The sequence below is a fragment of the Medicago sativa genome, chromosome 5 (assembly GCF_051527215.1).
Source record: "Medicago sativa cultivar Bolivia chromosome 5, Bolivia_mono, whole genome shotgun sequence".
Classification (NCBI taxonomy): domain Eukaryota; kingdom Viridiplantae; phylum Streptophyta; class Magnoliopsida; order Fabales; family Fabaceae; genus Medicago; species Medicago sativa.
In genome coordinates, this window is record NC_140753.1 from 7,485,344 (window position 1) to 7,509,567 (window position 24,224).

General features: G+C 36.8%; 1 pseudogene; it reads left to right on the plus strand.

Annotated features, from left to right (window-relative positions):
• Positions 1-4,483: 4,483 nt before the first annotated feature.
• Positions 4,484-4,908, plus strand: LOC146919622 (benzyl alcohol O-benzoyltransferase pseudogene; annotated as a pseudogene).
• Positions 4,909-24,224: the final 19,316 nt, after the last annotated feature.

Consider the following 24,224-nt stretch of genomic DNA (forward strand, 5'->3'; position numbering starts at 1 on the left):
GGTTTAGTGATAGCCAAACCTAATAAACAACTATCTGAAGTGTGTAAAAAAAAAAAAAGAAGGAACGTTGAAACACCAGAAAACTCATGCAAAAGTACCAGTCAGTATGACAGCAAGGTCTGCACATTACGCCCAACCATTTTAGAGTGCGTACAGATTGAATGAAGTTTAACAAAAGACCAGGAAAATGCCAAGAGACCGAATATTGCATTCATATTTATAGAAAAGGAATAGAGTGGATGGACGTGAGAATATATGTGGGGAAAAGAGGACTGCATTTTAATGGATAGTTGTTTTGGTTTTCAAAACGGAACCCAAATGGCCATTAATTAATGATGTTCGCTGCCCAAGCAAGGGAAATCTCAAAATTCAAATAGCATGGATAACTAAAGGGTCACAGACTGCACGGTATACAACACACTTCATCAAATCACACAGTTTTTTCATTTTTTTTTAATAAGTAATTGGAATTGAGGATATGCATGGATATTAGAGGGAAATTAGCAATTAATGATGCTGTTTTAGAGCCAAAAAATTAGGGTTAAGGTGTTGCAAACATAACAACTTTTAAGAATAAGGGATAAATAATTGAAATTTAAAGAATGAGTCCGATCTAATAAAATTTAAATGCATCAAAGTTTATTGATTAGGTTCATCCATCATTTATATTTAGGAGACAAACAAGAACATGGTTGCTCATACTTTAGTTAGGGCGGCATGTCTTTGTGCTAGTCACAATATTTTTTTTATTTTTATCCTTCTTATATTGAACATTGATTGATTAATGATAATAGTTAACTTTATTTTGGTAAAAAAAAAACACTCAATAGAGATTACCTATTAACTTATTCAGACTTCCGCGCATTAAATAGTATATATTTGTGCTTAGTCGGATTTAATTGATTTTATTTACACTAAAAATCATAGTAATCTATTCAAATCTAAATATATGTGATCGAATTCTTCTGGCCAATGGTAGTCTCTTTCTAGCGTTCTCTTTCATTCTAAAGAGAATCAAACATCATTGTCAGTTGTCACGATGAGGGCAAACAGAGAGGAGCAAATATCATACTTTCACATTGCTTAATTCCACACTCGTATAGTAGTAGCTTAGCTTCTTAACCACAAAGTCCGCTAATAATTTTACAAAATATAAATTTCTTCTTAGCTTGTGGTTCTCCTATATAGCTAAGTATCCTAAGTATCCACGTACACCAACTTCCAAACCTTGTTTGCTTTCCTTCACGAATCACGCGTCTCTAGTACTTTTTTTTTTTTTTAGAGAAACAAATTTAATGTATTTCATTAAAAATAATAGATTTAATACATGTTTTTTTGAGCAATAATAGGTTTAATACATGTTGGAATGTGAGAATAAGTGATTTCAAGAAATTTACTAATAGTCATGAACAGATATAAAGAGTGGGAGTGATGCTATATGGACAACATAAAATATTTATATAATATAAAATGTATAAACTTTATATACTTATTTTAAAGATTTGATTTCTCTAAATACTTATTTTAAAGATTTGATTTCTCTAAAATAACTAGAGAGCAAAGTAAATGATTTCCATTATTGGTAAAAATAATTAAAGGTTGATATTTCATTGGGGATGTAGATGATAAATTCTTTAATACTATATGATTTGCGGAAGAAAAAAAAGTGAAACGTGAATAGGGTAATTTCACAGATGATGGTATATCAGTCGACAAATATATTTAGATTTAGAGAATTTAGGAATCAAATGTTAATATATCAGACAAATATTTTGAGAATATAGAAAGAAAGAAAAATCATGAGTGAAATTTATAATCTAAACTGAAAATTTGAATAAAAAATATAAACTAAAATTGATGAATTACAAAAATATCTTGAGACTGCGCATAGAATATAGATACTTCCATGAGACATGCTACACGATTTCCTTTGGAACACTACCTCGAAGAAAAGGAACTCTCGTTGTCACATATCTCATATCCATTCCAAATTTACACTAGCCAATGAACTCGAAGAGATATTTAATTTTGCTGAATTTAATAATGACATAAATTTCTCTCTTTTATAAACAACAAAATAAAAAGGAAACATAAAAAAAAAAATAAAGGCAAATGTTAAGTAACTTTATAGAGAAATATATGTTTTATTCAACTTTTTAAATACAGTTGAGTATATTTTTTTTGAAGACAATATACAGTAAATACAGTTGAGTATATTTTTTTTGAAGACAATATACAGTTGAGTATATATGCAATTGCACTTAAAAATACAATCAGTTGGAATTGTTATAGTGTCTATAAATGCAATTTAGTAGTAATTTAAGGAAAATCTTTAACATTCTTTTAATATTTAAGTGAAAGCTCATTTTTAGTTCATTAAAAAAAGGCATGAGAATCAATATCACAAGACCTAAACCTTTAGAAAAATAAAACAGTTTTTGATCCATGAGAAAAACAAACCAGAACAACTTATAGTATTTGCCTTCTCTCAAAAGAAAAAAATTATTGTTTTTACCTTCTTTACACTTTGTTTAGCTAATGAAGAAAAGATAAAAGAACGAAAATAAAGTAAAATGAATAGAAAATAAGATAATTTTTAAGGTTTGTTTGTTACAAATTATCAAAAAGTGATTGTGATATTTTATAATTTATAGATTAATTTTTAGACATTTTCTAAAAAAGCAAAAATTGTTTTGTGTTTAGTTAACATAATGAAAATTACTTTGTAAACAAAAACAGTTATAAAAAAATTATTTTTTGGATAAATTACTCAAAACAAATTCTCATTTGAACTAGTTATAGATTATTTTTTCTTTAGATTATCTTTTTTAAAAAAAACTTGCAACAAATGGACGAAAACTTCTAAAATAATTACCTTGTTTAAAAAGGTGATTTTGTTTTACCAAAAACTCAAACGAGCTTGTAGTTCGGTATGTGTTCATCTAGAACACAAATCAATTTGGGTCATGTTGAAGATGGCTCCGATGGAGAGAGTTGTGTTGAAATAAAATAAAGGTATCTCCAAAGACACTCTAATGGCGTTGTCAACGTAGGGACAATATAGTAAGAAAATAAAAGTGTAGGAAGATAAGAGATACCTTAATTAAGGGACATTAGACATGTTCTATCGATAGGAAATGAGGGAGGCCTTCATGGACTTTTATGTTTTAGGGTGATGTAGCAATTCAATTGTCACAATCTCATCAGTTTTACTCATTCGGCTACCTTTGCGTGTTATGAGCTCAATCTAATGGATTAAAACACTTTATATACTAAACATAGTCTTGGATTATCAAGCCTAAAGGATGAAGGCACTCTAAATGACCAAGCGACCAAACAACTTGGTAATGAGCACTACCCCGAAGCATCGAGTCCAAAGGGTGAAGGCAATCTGAAAGACCGACCGGCCAAAATATTTCATATATGTTAAAAAATGGTTAATGGCTTACATTGTCGAGGTTACTTAATGAAATAATTAAAGTAGTAAATGACATATGTGCTAAAAAAACATATTTTTTTGACAAAAATAAACTATATTCATTCATTCAAATTGATAGAGTATAAATTCAAATTCACAGCAAAGTACATATGCCTACAAATATTACTAATATGACTATATTCATGTCTCCGAAATATTCATGTCTCCGGATCTGCAACGTTGACGACGCCAAAGTCATTGTCATTGATCGGATTTATACTTGCTCAAAGTTAATTTTTTAGCTGGATCAAATAAACTCCGCATTAAGACGGGAAATCAAAAACACACCGCTTAAAATTGAAAGAAACAATTGTAGGCAAAATTAAGATAGAAGGAAAAAACAATTCGGATGGGTGATTTTTGGGTCAAAATTGACCATAAATCACCACTGTGAAAAGAAGAAGAAGAAAAGAGTGACGGCTAGGGTTTGAGAATGAGAAAAGAGAGAGACGAAAGGGGTTTAAAAAAATATTTTGACAACATACTCCCTCCGGTCACATTTATAAGCAAAAAACACCTTTTTAGGTTCATTGAATAATTAATGTATCCGGTCACATTTATATGTTAGATACATTAGTTATCCAATGTACCTAAAAATGTGTTTTTTGTTTATAAATGTGACCGGAGGGAGTACATTTTTGGCTAATGAAACAGAAAAATTGGTTTATAGCACAACTCAATATTTATTCCAACGGTGTGGACTGTGGAGGTGTGGATAGAGATATCCTCATTTGTTTTGCAAAGAACCAAAAATGCACCAATTGTCAACAATACTCAATGGAACCCGTGCAAACAATGAACATTGCTTTTTAGGGCCCCCATATCTTCTTAGGCCCCCTGAAATTACTAAATTAGCCTTTGTTATTCGTACATAGATACCGAACTAAATTAGCCTTCATTACACAGCAATGCATATGGCACATATATATACTTGCATATACCATACCTTCTATAATAACCACTATCAAATTTAGTACTCTTTCCTCAATTATACCTTTCCTAACTATGGCCCAACCTCTGTTATTCACGGTGAAGAGGGGTGCCCCTGAATTTGTAAGACCATCAAAACCAACACCTCATGAAATAAAATTAATTTCGGACATAAATGACCAAGAAGGGTTACATTTTCAAATTCCAGTGATACAATTTTATAAATATGATCCAAGTACGGCAGGAAAGACCATGTTGATATTATTAGAAAAGCATTAGCAAAAACACTTGTGTTTTATTATCCATTTGCAGGTAGATTAAGGGAAGGTCCTAGTAGGAAATTTATGGTGGATTGCACTGGAGAAGGTGTTTTATTTATTGAGGCTGATGCTGATGTTAGTTTGAAAGAATTTGGTGATGCTCTTCAACCTCCTTTTCCTTACTTTTATTGTAGGCAAACTGGGTTGATAACAATTTGGATTGACAGGAGTAAGTTGTAAGTGCATGACAATTAGCTTAAATAGAACATGCCAACAAACTTTTCTTAGCCGTCACAAAATAATGGAAAGAGTCATTCTTAGGGTTTTCTTGTGTGTTACCTGAAAATCCCCCTTTGTTCTGTTCAGCCAATTACTTAGCTAATTGTCCCAGCTGAGTTTCAAGCATTTTTCTGGAGGCTTCATTATTCTTTCTTTCAGCCTTTTGACTCATCTTCATCTCTTCAAAGTTTCCTTGAGTCGTCTTCATGAAGTTAATCATAGTTTCTTCAAGAGTTGAAGGCTTCCTTTGTTGCTGTTCTTGAGGGTTAGGCATTAGAGGGTTCAAGGTGTTATTATTTGAGTAGCTTAAGTTGGGATGCTTGTTAATGCATGGATTGTAGTATTGTTCTGCCCTTTGATAGCTTCCCATGTAGTTGGCTTCCTCACTAGATCCTTCAGGTACACACTCACCATTTGCATGTCCCTCCCCACATAAGTCACACCTAATTGCAGCTACTTGTTGTTGCTTGTTAGCCATAGTGAAACCGTGAAACTCCTTAGTTAGAGTCTCCAATTGCTTGTTCATGGCTGCTTGGTTGGCTAAGATTGCAGTTTGGTCACTCACCATGGATACTCCTATTTCTTTCTTTTTCACATCAGCACGGTGTTATACCCTAATTTTGGACCTAAAAATACTTGTTCAATTCTTCTTTTCTTGCATTTTAAGCCATTTGAACTGTCTCTGATCAATTACATCTTTCTCTGCATTTTATTTCAATATTACCTGCAAAATTCATGAAAAGGGCATTTTAGTCATTTCCTATGTTAAAATTTCTTTCAATCTTTGAAAAATTGTTTGAGTCTTTTCAACTGGTTTGAATAAGTCCTTATTTCAATTCTATGTCAAAATCCATTTCCAAAATTGCATTTGGAGTCATTTTGAGTCAGTTTTGCCCCTAGGGGCATTTTAGTCTTTTCATGTGTTAAAGCTCTGTTTAATCCCTTAAAATTGTCCCTGAGTCTTTTAATGTGTTTGTATAAATTCTTGCTTTAATTCCCTGTTAAAAATCCATTTTAAATTTTTTTTCTTCTGAGTCATTTTTAGTCGTTTTAGCCCCAGGGGCATTTTAGTCATTTCACACGAAATTTCGGCAGAGAGAGGTTACTTTAAAGTACCTCATTTAAGCCATTGGTTCGTTTTAGTCCGTTTTGTCAATTTTAATCGTTTCACTTTACGTTATTTTCCATTTTTCCAATTTTAATTCAATTTTAATTTTAAATTTCATTTTAGTCCTAAAGTTTCTAAAATTGCATTTTGGCCCTTTATGTCATTTTATTTTAAGACTTTTTTATTTTTAGGTCAATTTTCGTTTAAGTCCTTTCTTGGTCAATTACACTTTAGTCCCCAAAGTTCCAAATATTGCAAAATGGTCCCTTCTTGTCCAGGTCATCTTTTTTTTAGTCTTTTTTTATTATTTTGCAGGTCAGTCCCTTGAATTCTCAAAATTGCAGGATGGTCCCTGAGTCCAAACACAGCTGTCAGCGTTCCATTGGTTGTTAAGTCCACATGTCAGCCTATATAAGGCTGTGTCAGCAATGCAATAGGGGACAGAGCCACTCACTCTTTGCCAACTCACCAAAACACAGTTACGATCCTCCCTTTCAACGCGCCACACACGCCACCCTAACAGAACCCTAACAAACTTTTTCTGCCATTGAAACCACCATAACGAACACAAATTCACACTAATTCATCACCAATCCTTATCAATTTCACTGTACGAAGCTCAAATTCAACAATTACGTAGCAAAACTCATCAGTGATAATTCGAATTAACACGAATTCTCAGAGATTCATCAAGAATCTTCATCATCGAATTCGTACCTTCGCAATTCAAGCGCAAGCGCGATCACGAAGGATTTTTGAGAAGAGAAGAAGAAGGATCACGAGGATTCGAATCAGGGAAGAAGAGGAAGATAACTGAATCAGTTCAAGAACTCACCAGAAACCTTCGCAGGGATCTGCTTGTTCGAATCTCCCAATCAAATCCAGGTAACACACAAAACCTTCTCGTTTCTACCCTAAATCTTCATCGAAGGTTCATAAGTCAAAATAAACGGTGAAACAACGTGGATTAACAAGTTCGAAACTCGTTCTTTCGAAAAAGTTTGAAAAGAATTAAGAAAGCTTGAAATCGAAACCCTAAGATGTAGATCCACAGCGATTCACCGATTATTTGTCAAATCATAATACAAATCCATGATCAGCATAGAAAATAGGGTAGATTAGGGTCTAGTTTCAAGAAGTTTAGAAAAATATTTGAAACCCTAGAAACCGAAGGTTTAAGCTTCGATCTGCTATGTTTAAAGCCACAATTTCATGAAAACAGTCTCAGACTCGTAAAAAGGGGAGGAAGACGAAGAAGTCTGGGTAATTAGTTTCAAGAAATAGCGTTAAGTCGTCGGAGAAGATGAAGATTCCGATGAATCTTCATCCCTCCCCGTCGTCCTCCGCCGTCCTCCCCAGTTTACGGCAAGACTGAGTTTTAGAGAGAAAATGAGAGAAGAATGAGTGAAGAGAGAGAGTTTAGGGTTGAAAATGAGCCTTGGACCGGTCCCTGTTGTTTTATAGTGTGTGAATTGAACCGGTTCATGCAAACCAGTTCGGTTCACACCGGTCTAGCATAACCTTCAATCTACATCGTCTGATCTGTGTTTTGCCACGTGTACGCTTGTGATTCTTTGTTTCTGTGTGCCTAAACCTGCTTACCATGCGCTGCGTGCCCTAAACCGTTAGATTTAGGGTTTTGAGAGAGCTGGATCAATCCAACGCCCCTGAGGCACTTGGATGATCCAGGATCCGTTCTTCCTTTGGGCTTGGGCCTAATCTCCCTGCAGCCTTCGTTTTGCTTCTGTTTTCTTGCTATATTAACACTGTAGGTTGTTATTTGCACCACTGCTAGCTTAAAATTGTTTTTAAAAATTCTAGAAAAATTCTATATGTTTTTAATGTGTCTCTTGGTATTTTTGTGATTGTCTTACATATTAAAAAAAATTAAAAAACAATATATAATGCCACTTGTGATCTATTAGTCTCTTTTTGGTCAATTTCTTGTGAGTTCTTGCTATGTTTTTTGCCAAATTGATAGTAATACGTGATGTGCAATCTTATGATATGCTTGTCTTTAATTTGGGTCCTTTGCTTACTGTTTGTGAATGTGACTTGTCAATTACTTGTGTTGCAAGTTTTTTTTTTTGTGAAAATTAAGTGCTAAATATGCCTAGATGTATCATGGATTGTGACTTGAATGTGTTCTTATAACCCTCATATCATTAATTGTGATAAAACCCTTTAAGAAATTGTCATGATGTGGGGGTTATAAGTCATGTACTTGTCTTGATATTATGGTAAGATTTTAGGTGAATTTAGTTACTTTTAGGTTAGGAATTTCATTAGTTTTTGACAAGTTTTTAGCATTTTCCTTGCCTATTGTTATACCCTAGTTTTGGACCTAAAAATACTTATTCAATTCTTCTTTTCTTGCATTATAAGTCATTTGAACTGTCTCTGATCAATTGCATTTTTCTCTGCATTTTATTTCAATGTTATTTGCAAAATTCACATAGAAGGGTATTTTAGTCATTTCCTGCATTCAACTCATTTTAATCCTTGAAAATTGTTTGAGTCTTTTAAATTGGTTTGAATAAGTCCTTATTTCAATCTCATGTCAAAATTCATTTCAAAAAATATCAGTTGAGTCGTTTTCTAGTCAGTTTAGCCCCTAGGGGCATTTTAGTCATTTCTCATGTTAAAATTTCTTTCAATCTTTAAAAATTTGTTTGAGTCTTGTCAAATAGTGTGAATAAGTCTTCATTTCAATTCTATGTCAGAATCCATTTCAAAAATTGCATTTGAAGTCATTTTGAGTCAGTTTTGCCCCTAGGGGCATTTTAGTCTTTTCATGTGTTAAATCCCTGTTTAAATTCTAAAAATTGTCTCTGAGTCTTTTAATTCTCTTGTATAAACTCTTGCTTTAATCCCTTGTTAAAAAATCATTTTAAAATTGCATTTGAGTAGTTTTTAGTCGTTTTAGTCCCTAGGGGCGTTTTGGTCATTTCACATAAAAACCCTTGTCTGCTTCGTTGTTTTTAATCGTCTCGCTTTACGTTAATTTTCAATTTACTTTTTCAATTCAATTTTAGTTTTAATTTTCATTTTAGTCCGCGCACTTTTGTTATTTACGTTTTAATCCCTTTTAAGTTTGTTAGAGTCCAAGTGCCATGTGTCCAAATGCTATTGGTCCATAAGAGTTTGTTAGAGTCCAAGTGCCACATGTCTTTATCCTATTGGTCCAAGGCCAATGAGCTCACCTATATAAGTCAAAAGGCTTGGTCAATTTTGGAGAATCAATCATTTTTTTTACACTATTTATTTTTCAATCATTTTCACAAAATTAACAAAAGCTTTTTTCTCCCATTTTTCTCTCATCTTCAACAACCTCTAACTAACTTTTCCACCACCCTAACAAACTTCCAACCACCACCCAAACCACCCTAACAACCTTCCTCCACCACCTTCAACCACCTTTAACCACTATCAACCATCATCATCTTCACCACACAAAAAACTCCATAGCCAAGACCTTCAATTCACAACCGAATCCGATGCGAAACTCGTCCAAATCCATCTCTCCAACAACTTACAACAATCATCGTCCATTCAAAGAGTTCCAACACCATAACAGTTCGGATCGAAACGACACGGAGAAGAAGAGGTCCGAGCAAGATTCCGGTGAAAATCCTCACAAACACAAATTGTCATAAATCCTATTTTCTACTTTCAGATCGATTCAACACCACCACAACAATGGCGGAATCATCATCTTCATCCTCTCCAATGAACAAACTTCATCTTCAAGATTAACATCACAATCTTTAACATCAGCTTCTGCAAGAACAACAACGACAGCACCAGAATCAAGCTCTCGATACTTTCAAATTCATGCGTGAGAATTTCAACATTGTTGCTTCTGTTAAATCGCTTAATACTTTGCTTTTGGCTGCGATTCTCGCCAAGAATCATAAAGAGGTAACGAGAATTTATCTCGATTTTCCGAGGATTTACGATATTCAATCTGATGGTGAAACTTATAATTTGGTGATTAAATCGCTTGCTGAATCTGGTTCCAGTAATTCTGTTGTTTTCGATTTGTGATGAAACGAAAGGAACAATGTTGAATCTAATATTGCAACGATTAATAACGAAAGTGGGTTTCATAGTGAGAAGAAGTTTGATGAGGTTGGGAAATCGTTGAATTTGATGGAAGAGAGGTATAAGTTGTATCCGAATCTGAGTCAGAAGAGGAAGATAAGAAGAGGAATGAGTTAGGTCCGATGAAGATTGCCGCCGGTGATGGCAATTACTCCATCGACGGTGAAGTCGGAGGAAGCCTTGTTCTGTGAAACCGCAAGAAAGCTTGGAAGGAAATCGAAGGAAAATGATTGGCAAACCGAATTCGAATCCAAATTCAATTAATTCTGCAGTTCGGAAGAAGGAAGGTGGTGACGAGAAGAGAGTGATGGTGGAGGAAGAAGGTGATTCTGTGCATCACGTTTGAACTTTGCTAAAGAGGATGAAGAAGATGCTGCGTTGGGCCTGGGCCGGATTCTTACACATTGCTGCATTTTCTTGCTACCTGCACCCTCCTTCTTGCCAAATAGGCCTCTGTTTGCCCCAAATTGCTTGGTAAAATTTCTAACATTTTTTTTAGTTATTTTTCTTGATGTTTTTGTTAATTCTTGATGTGTCTTACACGTTAAAATTGCTAGGAAAAATATATGTGTAGAACGTAGTTGATATTGCTACTCTTTTTTTTGGTTCTTGATAAATGCTTTTGTTAAAATGTAGATAAAATTTCCATATGTTTTGGTTCCTTTTGATTGTCCCTTGGCCATTTTTAGGATTGAATCTCGTTCTTGGAAATGTAAAAAATATGTATGCTATCTTTTGTTGGTTTCAATTTTATTTGCAAGTTGTTAACAATGGTTCTTTTTTCTTTTACTTGCACTTTGTTCGATTTTTTCTTGCCTATGAAAAATGCTCCAAAAAATAGACACCACGCCTTGTAAATTTGTCCTACCTTTTACTTGTGATTTGGTTAATTTTTCTACACTTGAAAATGATCCTAAATGTGTGTTATGATGGAGTTTTTTTACCCTATTGTTTTGGTACTCTTTCGGGCCTTAAAAATGCTTCAAACATGTGCTTAATGGCAATATTCTTGTTCCATGACTTGACTGAAATTCTTGCTTCCAAGATGTGTGAAATGCCATATGTGAATTTGCCTCTTGTATTTTCAATGTTTCTATACTCTTTACCATTTCTTTTATGCAACATTTCCATCATTCCATGCATTTTGTTTACTAACCCTTTTGTTTCCATCTTGTGGCTATAGCTTTATTTTCTTGCAATTCAATTTGTACCAAAATTAGAATGTAAAGATTTAGGAATTCTTGTAATATTTCCCTTTCATGTCATTTTAATTTCTTGGCAAAGAGGCCATAGAATGTATCTAGGGTATGATGTAAAGGACAATGGTCTCTAATGATGTACACCGACACAAGCACCGACACATGCACACACATCACTATATAGCTAGAATATGCATGTTTAGATGTATGTTTAGGATTGTATGTTTAGATGAATGCCTAGGATTTATACTTAGAAAAAACCAATTTTTCCAAACAAATGTGAACAACTTCACTCAAAGCTTTTCCAAATAAACCTTGGGATCCAACATCCCATTGTATTTTCTTTTCCATTTTCTTAATCAAATTTTCAATGAAAATAACCATACTTTGACCATATTTTGCAATTCACTAATTCAACCTCACCATTTTCCAATCTCATGCCCTTGAGGCCTCTTTCTATTCTTCCAAAATCCATTTTCAAACTTAAAATCAACCAACAAAAATAAAAAACATTTTTTGAGAGAGAACTACGGTGGATTTGATCCCCTAAACGGGTACGTAGGCAAGGAACAAAATTCCTTCAATTCAAATAAAATAAAAATTCAAACACATTCTCCTCCCTCCAATTCTTCATTTAGCAAACTTTAGGTGTAAATAACATTTTCAAATAGCATTTAAAAATAAAGCGCGCGCGTAGAAATTAAAGACGGTTCCTATAGGTTACTATAGTCGTTATGGGTGCCTAACACCTTCCCGTAGCGAAAACAACTCCCGGACCTCGATTCTCAAGGGTTTTGCTTACTTTTTCCCTTCCCAAGAAAAAATAAGATATCACCGGTTTAAAAGGTTCAAACGTAATCAATGTTTGACACCCGAAAACCAAGATAAAACAGCTGGCGACTTCACTGGGGAGATTCGAGAGTTACGCCTAGTCTTTATTTCCACGCTTGCGCTTGTATTTTTACTTGTTCTTTTACTTGCTTTCCTATGTGAATAAATGTTTAATTTCTTGCAAACGTGTGGGGTGAGAATATCAAAAGTCCTGCACCCGGGCTGAGTGAACTTAGGATTTAGGGGGGATATAATCGACAATTCATTCCGGGGGTTGCCTCGTGTTTTGGATTATGCGATCAATCCCACATAGCTGAGGCATTTTGGAGGTGATGTTGTCGGCGCGGGTTGTCGCGTTTAGGCACTTTACTTCTAATTGTTCTATGACGCTATGAACCGTAGATAACCAAACCCATCCATGGCCATTTTCTAGGACGTAGTGCGGAGGCTAAACCGAGTGTCGTCTCGAGTTTTAGTCGTCACGCGATACTACACTCAAGTTAGACCTTCCACGTATAATCATGGAGCGAGAGTTGTCTCGTGGCACCATGAGATACGTCGGAGAGGTTGCAACTTGGGAACCCTTTTAGAACCCGGTTACTATTATCCTAAAGCCCTAGTTTCACCGGACACCGTGTCCACCCATGACTCCTCGACTTTGAACTTCAAACCCACCATGTTTTCTCCGAACTTGAACATAATCATGCGTACATGCATACATGCATAAACTTTTTTCCATGCATTTATCGGAGGACTTAGACAAGTCATCTTTTGAACATCACGGATGTGAACACCAAGTGATACCATCTCAACTAAACTTCTAGTTTTGCTCAAGACCTTCAAATAAAACCGTGTTTCTCCATGATGTTCACAACCACTTTGACAAGTCTTCTGACAAAAAAAAAAAAGAGTCTTTTTGCATTTGCATATCATGCATCATATGCATCACTCATCGGTCACAAATGGCTTCTCGTGCTCATTGCCTCCTGGTTTTGTCCGCCGCAGTCTGAAAAGTGGCTCGTGCTCGCAAGATTCACCAACCAGATAGAGTTCATCAGAAAAGATTGTACAAAAGAAGAAACATGGCTAACCTTGAGGAAGAGAATGCCAGCCCCTCGGGCCAGCCCATTGAAGAGTCTAATCTGGACGAGATTTTGAGGCTTATTAAAAAGAGCGATTATAAGATTGTTGACCAGCTGCTGCAAACTCCATCAAAGATATCCCTCTTGTCTCTGCTCTTGAGCTCAGAAGCTCACAGGAAAGTGTTAATGGAAGTACTGGAACAGGCATATGTTGATCATGAAGTCTCTGTCGATCAGTTCGATGGGATAGTGAGTAATATTACTGCCTGCAACAACTTGGGGTTTGGTGACGATGAACTCCCCGAAGCAGGGAAATGCCACAACTTGGCTCTACATATCTCGGTGCACTGTGGGTCTGATATGATATCCAACGTATTGGTAGACACTGGATCGTCTCTGAATGTAATGCCTGAATCCACGCTAAGACAATTGAGCCATCGCGGAATTTCTCTGAGAGGTAGCAGCTATCTGGTTAAAGCTTTTGATGGATCCCGCAAAGATGTTCTCGGGGAAGTAGACTTGCCAATCACCATTGGTCCTGAGACATTTCAGATTACTTTCCAAGTCATGGACATCAATGCTTCTTACAGCTGTCTCCTCGGAAGGCCGTGGATTCATGACGCTGGGGCAGTCACTTCTACTTTGCATCAAAAGCTCAAGTTCATGAGGAACGGTAAGATTGTCACTGTGCATGGTGAAGAAGCATATCTGGTTAGCCAAGTGTCATCTTTCTCTTGTGTTGAAGCGGGGTCCGCTGAAGGGACGTCATTTCAAGGCTTGACTGTTGAAGGAGCAGAACCCCGGAGGGCTGGTACTAGCATGGCTTCATTGAAGGATGCCCAGAAGGCTGTTCAAGAAGGGCAAGCTGCTGGCTGGGGCAAAGTGATTCAAATTTTGGAAAACAAGCGTAAAGAGGGCCTTGGATTCTCCCCGACATCTGCTGTTTCAACAGGAACTTTCTACAGTGCTGGGTTCATCAATGCTATTGCTGAAGACGCTGCTGGAAGTGGTCACGTGCCTGCATTTGTTATACCAGGAGGCACTGTGAGAAATTGGGAAGCCATTGATGTTCCTTTAGTCATGCATGCTTCCATGTAATGTGTTTTGTTGCTCATGTTTTTTGTTTTCAAAATAACAATCCTTTCGCTCTGCCCAAGGCGAAAGTGATATCTTTGTAAGGGCGTGTTTGTTTCGGCATTGCCGTTAATCAATAAAAAGTTGTCGTCTTTTTCACGACTCTTTGTTTTTTTACTTTTTAGTGCCTTTTTCTTGGAAATAATGGTAATGCCAGAAAAAACCAAAACATTTGTTATTTTCTTATTAATTTCAAAAATCTGCATAGAAAACATTTTTCTAAAAATCATCCCAATCATATTATGCAGATTGAACCATAATAAACCCGTTGAACACAGTGACCCTATGGTTCCTCCAAATTTTGAATTCCCTGTATATGAAGCTGAAGATGAGGATGATGATTATGAGGAGATACCGTATGAGATCACTCGACTGCTCGAACAAGAAAGAAGAGCCATTCAGCCTCACCAGGAAGAGATTGAGCTTATCAACCTGGGTACTGAAGAGAACAAGCGAGAGATCAAGATCGGTGCTGCACTTGAGCCAGAAGTGAAAAGGAAGATTATTCAGCTTCTCCATGATTATCCAGATGTCTTTGCATGGTCTTATGAAGATATGCCGGGTCTAGATCCCAAGATTGTGGAACATCGGATACCGACAAGACCTGAATGTCCTCCTGTCAAACAGAAATTGAGAAGGTCTCGTCCAGACATGGCTCTTAAGATCAAGGCTGAGGTACAAAAGCAAATTGATACGGGTTTCCTTATGACAGCTGAATACCCTGAGTGGATTGCCAACATCGTACCAGTACCAAAGAAAGATGGGAAAGTTCGAATGTGTGTTGATTACAGAGATCTGAACAAAGCCAGTCCAAAAGATAACTTCCCATTGCCTCATATTGATGTGCTTGTTGACAGTACTGCTCAATCCAAAGTGTTCTCCTTCATGGATGGTTTCTCCGGTTACAACCAGATACGGATGTCACCTGAAGATAGAGAAAAGACGTCCTTCATCACTCCGTGGGGAACATTCTGTTATAAAGTGATGCCGTTTGGCTTGATAAATGCTGGTGCTACCTATCAAAGAGGTATGACAACTCTGTTTCATGATATGATTCACAAAGAGATTGAAGTATATGTTGATGATATGATTGTGAAGTCAAGTGATGAAGAGCAGCATGTCGTGTATTTGAAAAAGATGTTTGAAAGATTGAGAAAGTACAAGCTGCGGTTGAATCCCAACAAGTGCACATTTGGTGTACGATCTGGAAAGTTGCTAGGCTTTATTGTCAGTCAGAGAGGCATTGAGGTTGATCCCGACAAAGTCCGAGCCATCAGAGAAATGCCGGCCCCTCAAACTGAGAAGCAAGTCAGAGGTTTCCTCGGACGTCTGAATTATATTTCAAGATTCATATCTCACATGACTACTACTTGTGGTCCAATTTTCAAATTGCTCAGAAAGAACCAGCCTGTTGTATGGAATGATGAATGTCAGGAAGCTTTTGATAGCATTAAAGAATACCTGTTGGAACCACCTATCCTTGTCCCGCCAGTGGAAGGAAGGCCTTTGATTATGTATCTGTCAGTGTTAGATGATTCAGTGGGTTGTGTTCTCGGTCAGCAAGATGAGACTGGTAAGAAAGAACATGCTATCTACTACCTGAGCAAGAAGTTCACCGACTGTGAGACTCGGTATACAATGCTTGAAAAGACTTGCTGTGCTTTAGCTTGGGCTGCCAAACGCCTGCGTCATTATATGGTAAATCATACAACTTGGTTGATATCCCGAATGGATCCAATCAAGTACATCTTTGAGAAGCCTGCTGTTACTGGAAAGATTGCACGTTGGCAAATGTTGTTGTCTGAATATGATATTGTGTACAAAGCTCAGAAAGCAATCAAAGGAAGCGTCCTTGCTGAGCATCTTGCTTGTCAACCCCTTGATGATTACCAGCCAATTAAGTTTGATTTCCCTGATGAAGAGATTATGTACTTGAAAGCGAAAGACTGTGAAGAACCACTGATCAATGAAGGGCCAGATCCCAATAGCAAATGGGGATTGATGTTTGATGGTGCTGTTAATGCTTATGGTAAAGGAATTGGGGCCATCATTGTAACTCCGCAGGGGCACCACATTCCTTTCACTGCTCGAATAACTTTTGAATGCACAAACAACATAGCCGAATATGAAGCATGCATCTTGGGCATTGAAGAAGCCCTTGACCTGAGAATCAAACACCTTGACATCTATGGAGATTCTGCACTTGTCATTAATCAGATAAAAGGTGAATGGGAGACTCATCATGAGAAGCTGATCCCATACCGTGACTATGCAAGACGTCTGTTAACATACTTTACCAAGGTTGAGCTGCACCACATCCCTCGGGATGAAAATCAGATGGCTGACGCTCTTGCAACTTTGTCTTCCATGTTTCGAGTCAATCACTGGAATGATGTGCCCGTAATCAAAGTGCAGCGTCTTGATAGACCCGCTCATGTGTTTACTATTGAAAATATGCCAGATCAAGCTGATGAAGATGTGAATGATAAAAAGCCTTGGTATTACAACATCAAGCAATTCTTGCAGAATCGTGAATATCCACCTGGTGCTTCCAACAGGGATAAAAAGACCTTGAGACGATGGGCTAGTAAATTCCTTCTGGACGGAGAAATCCTATACAAGAGGAACTATGACATGGTCTTGTTGAGATGTGTTGACAAACAAGAAGCTGAGAAATTGATGCATGATGTACATGATGGTACTTTTGGGACCCATGCTTCGGGTCATACCATGTCAAGGAAATTGTTAAGAGCCGGCTATTACTGGATAACCATGGAGCGTGATTGCCACAAACATGCTAAAAGATGCCACAAATGTCAAATTTATGCTGACAAGATTCATGTGCCTCCACATGCTCTCAATGTTATCTCTTCCCCATGGCATTTCTCTATGTGGGGCATTGACATGATCGGAAGAATTGAACCAAAGGCTTCCAATGGACATCGTTTCATTCTAGTGGCAATTGACTATTTCACCAAGTGGGTTGAAGCTGCCTCCTATGCCAATGTGACCAAGCAAGTGGTTGTCAAGTTTATCAAGAATAACATCATCTGTCGATATGGTGTTCCCAACAAAATTATCACTGACAATGGTTCCAATCTGAACAATAGCATGATGCAAGCTTTATGTGAAGAATTCAAAATCGAACATCACAACTCTTCTCCTTATAGACCTCAGATGAATGGTGCAGTTGAGGCCGCTAACAAGAACATCAAGAAGATTGTTCAGAAGATGGTCACTACTTACAAAGACTGGCATGAAATGCTACCTTTTGCCTTGCATGGTTACCGTACTACAGTGCGCAGTTCAACCGGGGCAACTCCCTTCTCTCTGGTATATGGCATGGAAGCAGTTCTCCCTCTGGAAGTGGAGATTCCATCTCTTCGAGTGATCATGGAAGCAAAATTAACTGAGGCTGAATGGTGTCAAAGTCGGTATGACCAACAGAATCTGATTGAAGAGAAACGTATGGATGCTATGACTCATGGACAGTTGTATCAAGTGCGAATGAAGAATGCTTTTGACAAGAAAGTCCGACCTCGAGAATTCAAGGAAGGCGAACTTGTATTGAAAAGAAGGATAAACCAGCAACCCGACCCAAGGGGCAAGTGGACACCTAACTATGAAGGTCCTTATGTTGTCAAGAAGGCTTTCTCTGGTGGTGCTTTGATTCTTACACACATGGATGGTGTTGAACTCCCAAATCCTGTTAATGCCGATATAGTCAAGAAATACTTTGTCTAGAAAGAAAAGAACAGCGTGGTAGGTCGAAAACCCGAAAGGGCGGCCTAGGCAAAAATGCGCTTCCCGGTGGATCGAAAACCCGAAAGGGCGATCCAGGCAAAAGTTAGGGACAAAAAAATGAATATGAAAGAGCTCGCTGAGATTGTACGCAACTCAGGCAAGAATGAGCGCCTCGATGAGCCGAAAACCCGAAAGGGCGGTTCATGCAAAAATGAGGTTGATAAAAGACAAGTAACTACATCTGGCAAATCACCATCACCCCTTGGGGCATCTGCAACTGTCAATGGTCGTCTTCATCAGAGGCTTCTGTACTTGTGAATTCAAGATTTCTATGAAATGTAGCGGTCATCGTGTTCAATGTATCACCAACCAATAAAATTACCATTTTCCAAGCTTTGTAAATCCGTGAAGTCATGCCTTTGGCTAACTCTCACTCTTATACATCAATTTGGGCATGTGCTTTTGTTTGAAATTCTATTTCCTTTCTAACTTTCAATGCTATATACAAAATATTTTCTTTCTATTTGATAATGTTAATGTCTGAAACAAACATCTTTTGAAAATTGAAAAATCTTTTTCTGTCTATTTTGAAAGCAAACCTGAGCAACAGGGTACATTTCAATGAAACATGCATGAATGAATGAGTATCAATGTCTATTTCAATACATGTTACAAGCAGGTTACTCCCTAGGATGATCTGTGGTCAATGGCAAGAATGAAAAAACAGAATGAAAATGAAAAAATGCAAATGAAAAGCTCGCTAAGTTGAAAACCCGAAAGGGCGGCTTAAGCAAAAATGAGCACCCCGCTGATTGACAACCTATGAAGGCAATTCAGGCAAAAATGGGGCAATGAAAAGAATATTTATTCCCCGGTGAATCGAAAACCCGAAAGGGCGGTTCAGGCAAAAGTGGGATTGAAAAGTGAAAAGAATGAAAAGAATATAAAAGCATTGACCACAGATGCGAACATCCAATGTTTACCCAGCACTGACACGCCTAGCAACGGCGACCTGTATCCAAGAACCTTCCAAGGGTCCTCCTTTACAAGTTTTATTGCCCTCAGCCATGGTTTTGATACGTCTCTCAACGACGGTCTCTCCAAAGAGGTTTTCCCCTGTGAATATGTCGCAGCACGAGCCACTACGTGCCCAATCTTCCAATGTCTTGTCTGCCTTTGTGAAACTTTCTTGTCAAGTTACAAGCCAATCATGCATTTCAAGCATTCATACATGCATAATCATGCATTTTATGTGCTCATACATCCAATAATCTTGCTATACCATACATACATGTTGCATATCCAACTGTCAACTGTCAAATTCAATGCCAATTTCAATTTCAATTGCAAATGTCAAATGTCAATGTCAAATGCCAATGTCAATGTTAATGTCAAATGCCAATGTCAATGTTAATGTCAAATGCCAATGTCAATGTCAATGTCAATGTTAATGTCAAATGCCAATGTCAATGTCAATGTTAATGTCAAATGCCAATGTCAATGTTAATGTCAAATGTCAATGTCAATGTCAATGTCAATGTCAATGTTAATGTCAAATGCCAATGTCAATGTCAATGTCAATGTTAATGTCAAATGTCAAATGTCAATATCAATGTCAATGTTAATGTCAAATGCCAATGTCAATGTCAATGCCAATGTCAATGTCAATGCCAATGTCAATGTCAATGTCAATGTCAATGTCAATGTCAATGTCAATGTCAATGTCAAGTTCAACTTTCAACTCAATTCAAATCAATGTCAATTTACTCTTGGGCCAACAAAAATGGTCATGCCTACTTACAAATCAAGTCAATGACAATTTACCCTCAATTGGTATCTTGTTAAACCAGACTTTCAATTTGTATCTTGTTACTGGTCAAGTGCAAGGTTCAATCCAAAAAGAACCACTTGTACCTGCTTATATGTCTATGTTTCCGGTCAAACGGCAAGTTCGATCCAAAGAACAGTTTGTACCCTTTGCTTATGTTTTGTTATCGGTCAAACGGCAAGTTCGATCCAAAGAACAGTTTGCACCTACTTACGTGTTGCGGTGTTGATCAAGTGGCAAGTTCGATCCAAAGAACAGCTTGTATCTACCTTTTGTCTATATTTCCGGTCAAGTGGCAAGTTCGATCCAAAGAACAGCTTGTACCCGTTTCTTGTTTGTATTTCCGGTCAAGTGGCAAGTTCGATCCAAAGAACAGCTTGTACCCGTTTCTTGTTTGTATTTCCTCGGTCAAGTGGCAAGTTCGATCCAAAGAACAGCTTGTACCCGTCTCTTGTTTGTATCTCTCGGTCAAGTGGCAAGTTCGATCCAAAGAACAGCTTGTACCCGTCTCTTGTTTGTATCTCTCGGTCAAGTGGCAAGTTCGATCCAAAGAACAGCTTGTACCTGTCTATTTTTTGCCCGTTCTTTCTACCTTGATGTCTATAAATCCCTTGGTGGTGTGACACAGCCCGTAGATTCCGGTTCGATTGTCTTGCATTCATAAATGAAATGTTGCATGACATTCATGTTTTTTGAAAATCTGAAAGTGTATTTTTATGTCCAAAAGCAGTGCAAATGTTAATATTTAAGTATCTTCGTCCCGTCAACTCTAAGACTTCGTCTCTTGGCTCTCCGGACGAAGAAACTTAAATAGGGGCAGCTGTTATACCCTAGTTTTGGACCTAAAAATACTTATTCAATTCTTCTTTTCTTGCATTATAAGTCATTTGAACTGTCTCTGATCAATTGCATTTTTCTCTGCATTTTATTTCAATGTTATTTGCAAAATTCACATAGAAGGGTATTTTAGTCATTTCCTGCATTCAACTCATTTTAATCCTTGAAAATTGTTTGAGTCTTTTAAATTGGTTTGAATAAGTCCTTATTTCAATCTCATGTCAAAATTCATTTCAAAAAATATCAGTTGAGTCGTTTTCTAGTCAGTTTAGCCCCTAGGGGCATTTTAGTCATTTCTCATGTTAAAATTTCTTTCAATCTTTAAAAATTTGTTTGAGTCTTGTCAAATAGTGTGAATAAGTCTTCATTTCAATTCTATGTCAGAATCCATTTCAAAAATTGCATTTGAAGTCATTTTGAGTCAGTTTTGCCCCTAGGGGCATTTTAGTCTTTTCATGTGTTAAATCCCTGTTTAAATTCTAAAAATTGTCTCTGAGTCTTTTAATTCGCTTGTATAAACTCTTGCTTTAATCCCTTGTTAAAAAATCATTTTAAAATTGCATTTGAGTCGTTTTTAGTCGTTTTAGTCCCTAGGGGCGTTTTGGTCATTTCACATAAAAACCCTTGTCTGCTTCGTTGTTTTTAATCGTCTCGCTTTACGTTAATTTTCAATTTACTTTTTCAATTCAATTTTAGTTTTAATTTTCATTTTAGTCCGCGCACTTTTGTTATTTACGTTTTAATCCCTTTTAAGTTTGTTAGAGTCCAAGTGCCATGTGTCCAAATGCTATTGGTCCATAAGAGTTTGTTAGAGTCCAAGTGCCACATGTCTTTATCCTATTGGTCCAAGGCCAATGAGCTCACCTATATAAGTCAAAAGGCTTGGTCAATTTTGGAGAATCAATCATTTTTTTTACACTATTTATTTTTCAATCATTTTCACAAAATTAACAAAAGCTTTTTTCTCCCATTTTTCTCTCATCTTCAACAACCTCTAACTAACTTTTCCACCACCCTAACAAACTTCCAACCACCACCCAAACCACCCTAACAACCTTCCTCCACCACCTTCAACCACCTTTAACCACCATCAACCATCATCATCTTCACCACACAAAAAACTCCATAGCCAAGACCTTCAATTCACAACCGAATCCGATGCGAAACTCGTCCAAATCCATCTCTCCAACAACTTACAACAATCATCGTCCATTCAAAGAGTTCCAACACCATAACAGTTCGGATCGAAACGACACGGAGAAGAAGAGGTCCGAGCAAGATTCCGGTGAAAATCCTCACAAACACAAATTGTCATAAATACTATTTTCTACTTTCAGATCGATTCAACACCACCACAACAATGGCGGAATCATCATCTTCATCCTCTCCAATGAACAAACTTCATCTTCAAGATTAACATCACAATCTTTAACATCAGCTTCTGCAAGAACAACAACGACATCACCAGAATCAAGCTCTCGATACTTTCAAATTCATGCGTGAGAATTTCAACATTGTTGCTTCTGTTAAATCGCTTAATACTTTGCTTTTGGCTGCGATTCTCGCCAAGAATCATAAAGAGGTAACGAGAATTTATCTCGATTTTCCGAGGATTTACGATATTCAATCTGATGGTGAAACTTATAATTTGGTGATTAAATCGCTTGCTGAATCTGGTTCCAGTAATTCTGTTGTTTTCGATTTGTGATGAAACGAAAGGAACAATGTTGAATCTAATATTGCAACGATTAATAACGAAAGTGGGTTTCATAGTGAGAAGAAGTTTGATGAGGTTGGGAAATCGTTGAATTTGATGGAAGAGAGGTATAAGTTGTATCCGAATCTGAGTCAGAAGAGGAAGATAAGAAGAGGAATGAGTTAGGTACGATGAAGATTGCCGCCGGTGATGGCAATTACTCCATCGACGGTGAAGTCGGAGGAAGCCTTGTTCTGTGAAACCGCAAGAAAGCTTGGAAGGAAATCGAAGGAAAATGATTGGCAAACCGAATTCGAATCCAAATTCAATTAATTCTGCAGTTCGGAAGAAGGAAGGTGGTGACGAGAAGAGAGTGATGGTGGAGGAAGAAGGTGATTCTGTGCATCACGTTTGAACTTTGCTAAAGAGGATGAAGAAGATGCTGCGTTGGGCCTGGGCCGGATTCTTACACATTGCTGCATTTTCTTGCTACCTGCACCCTCCTTCTTGCCAAATAGGCCTCTGTTTGCCCCAAATTGCTTGGTAAAATTTCTAACATTTTTTTTAGTTATTTTTCTTGATGTTTTTGTTAATTCTTGATGTGTCTTACACGTTAAAATTGCTAGGAAAAATATATGTGTAGAACGTAGTTGATATTGCTACTCTTTTTTTTGGTTCTTGATAAATGCTTTTGTTAAAATGTAGATAAAATTTCCATATGTTTTGGTTCCTTTTGATTGTCCCTTGGCCATTTTTAGGATTGAATCTCGTTCTTGGAAATGTAAAAAATATGTATGCTATCTTTTGTTGGTTTCAATTTTATTTGCAAGTTGTTAACAATGGTTCTTTTTTCTTTTACTTGCACTTTGTTCGATTTTTTCTTGCCTATGAAAAATGCTCCAAAAAATAGACACCACGCCTTGTAAATTTGTCCTACCTTTTACTTGTGATTTGGTTAATTTTTCTACACTTGAAAATGATCCTAAATGTGTGTTATGATGGAGTTTTTTTACCCTATTGTTTTGGTACTCTTTCGGGCCTTAAAAATGCTTCAAACATGTGCTTAATGGCAATATTCTTGTTCCATGACTTGACTGAAATTCTTGCTTCCAAGATGTGTGAAATGCCATATGTGAATTTGCCTCTTGTATTTTCAATGTTTCTATACTCTTTACCATTTCTTTTATGCAACATTTCCATCATTCCATGCATTTTGTTTACTAACCCTTTTGTTTCCATCTTGTGGCTATAGCTTTATTTTCTTGCAATTCAATTTGTACCAAAATTAGAATGTAAAGATTTAGGAATTCTTGTAATATTTCCCTTTCATGTCATTTTAATTTCTTGGCAAAGAGGCCATAGAATGTATCTAGGGTATGATGTAAAGGACAATGGTCTCTAATGATGTACACCGACACAAGCACCGACACATGCACACACATCACTATATAGCTAGAATATGCATGTTTAGATGTATGTTTAGGATTGTATGTTTAGATGAATGCCTAGGATTTATACTTAGAAAAAACCAATTTTTCCAAACAAATGTGAACAACTTCACTCAAAGCTTTTCCAAATAAACCTTGGGATCCAACATCCCATTGTATTTTCTTTTCCATTTTCTTAATCAAATTTTCAATGAAAATAACCATACTTTGACCATATTTTGCAATTCACTAATTCAACCTCACCATTTTCCAATCTCATGCCCTTG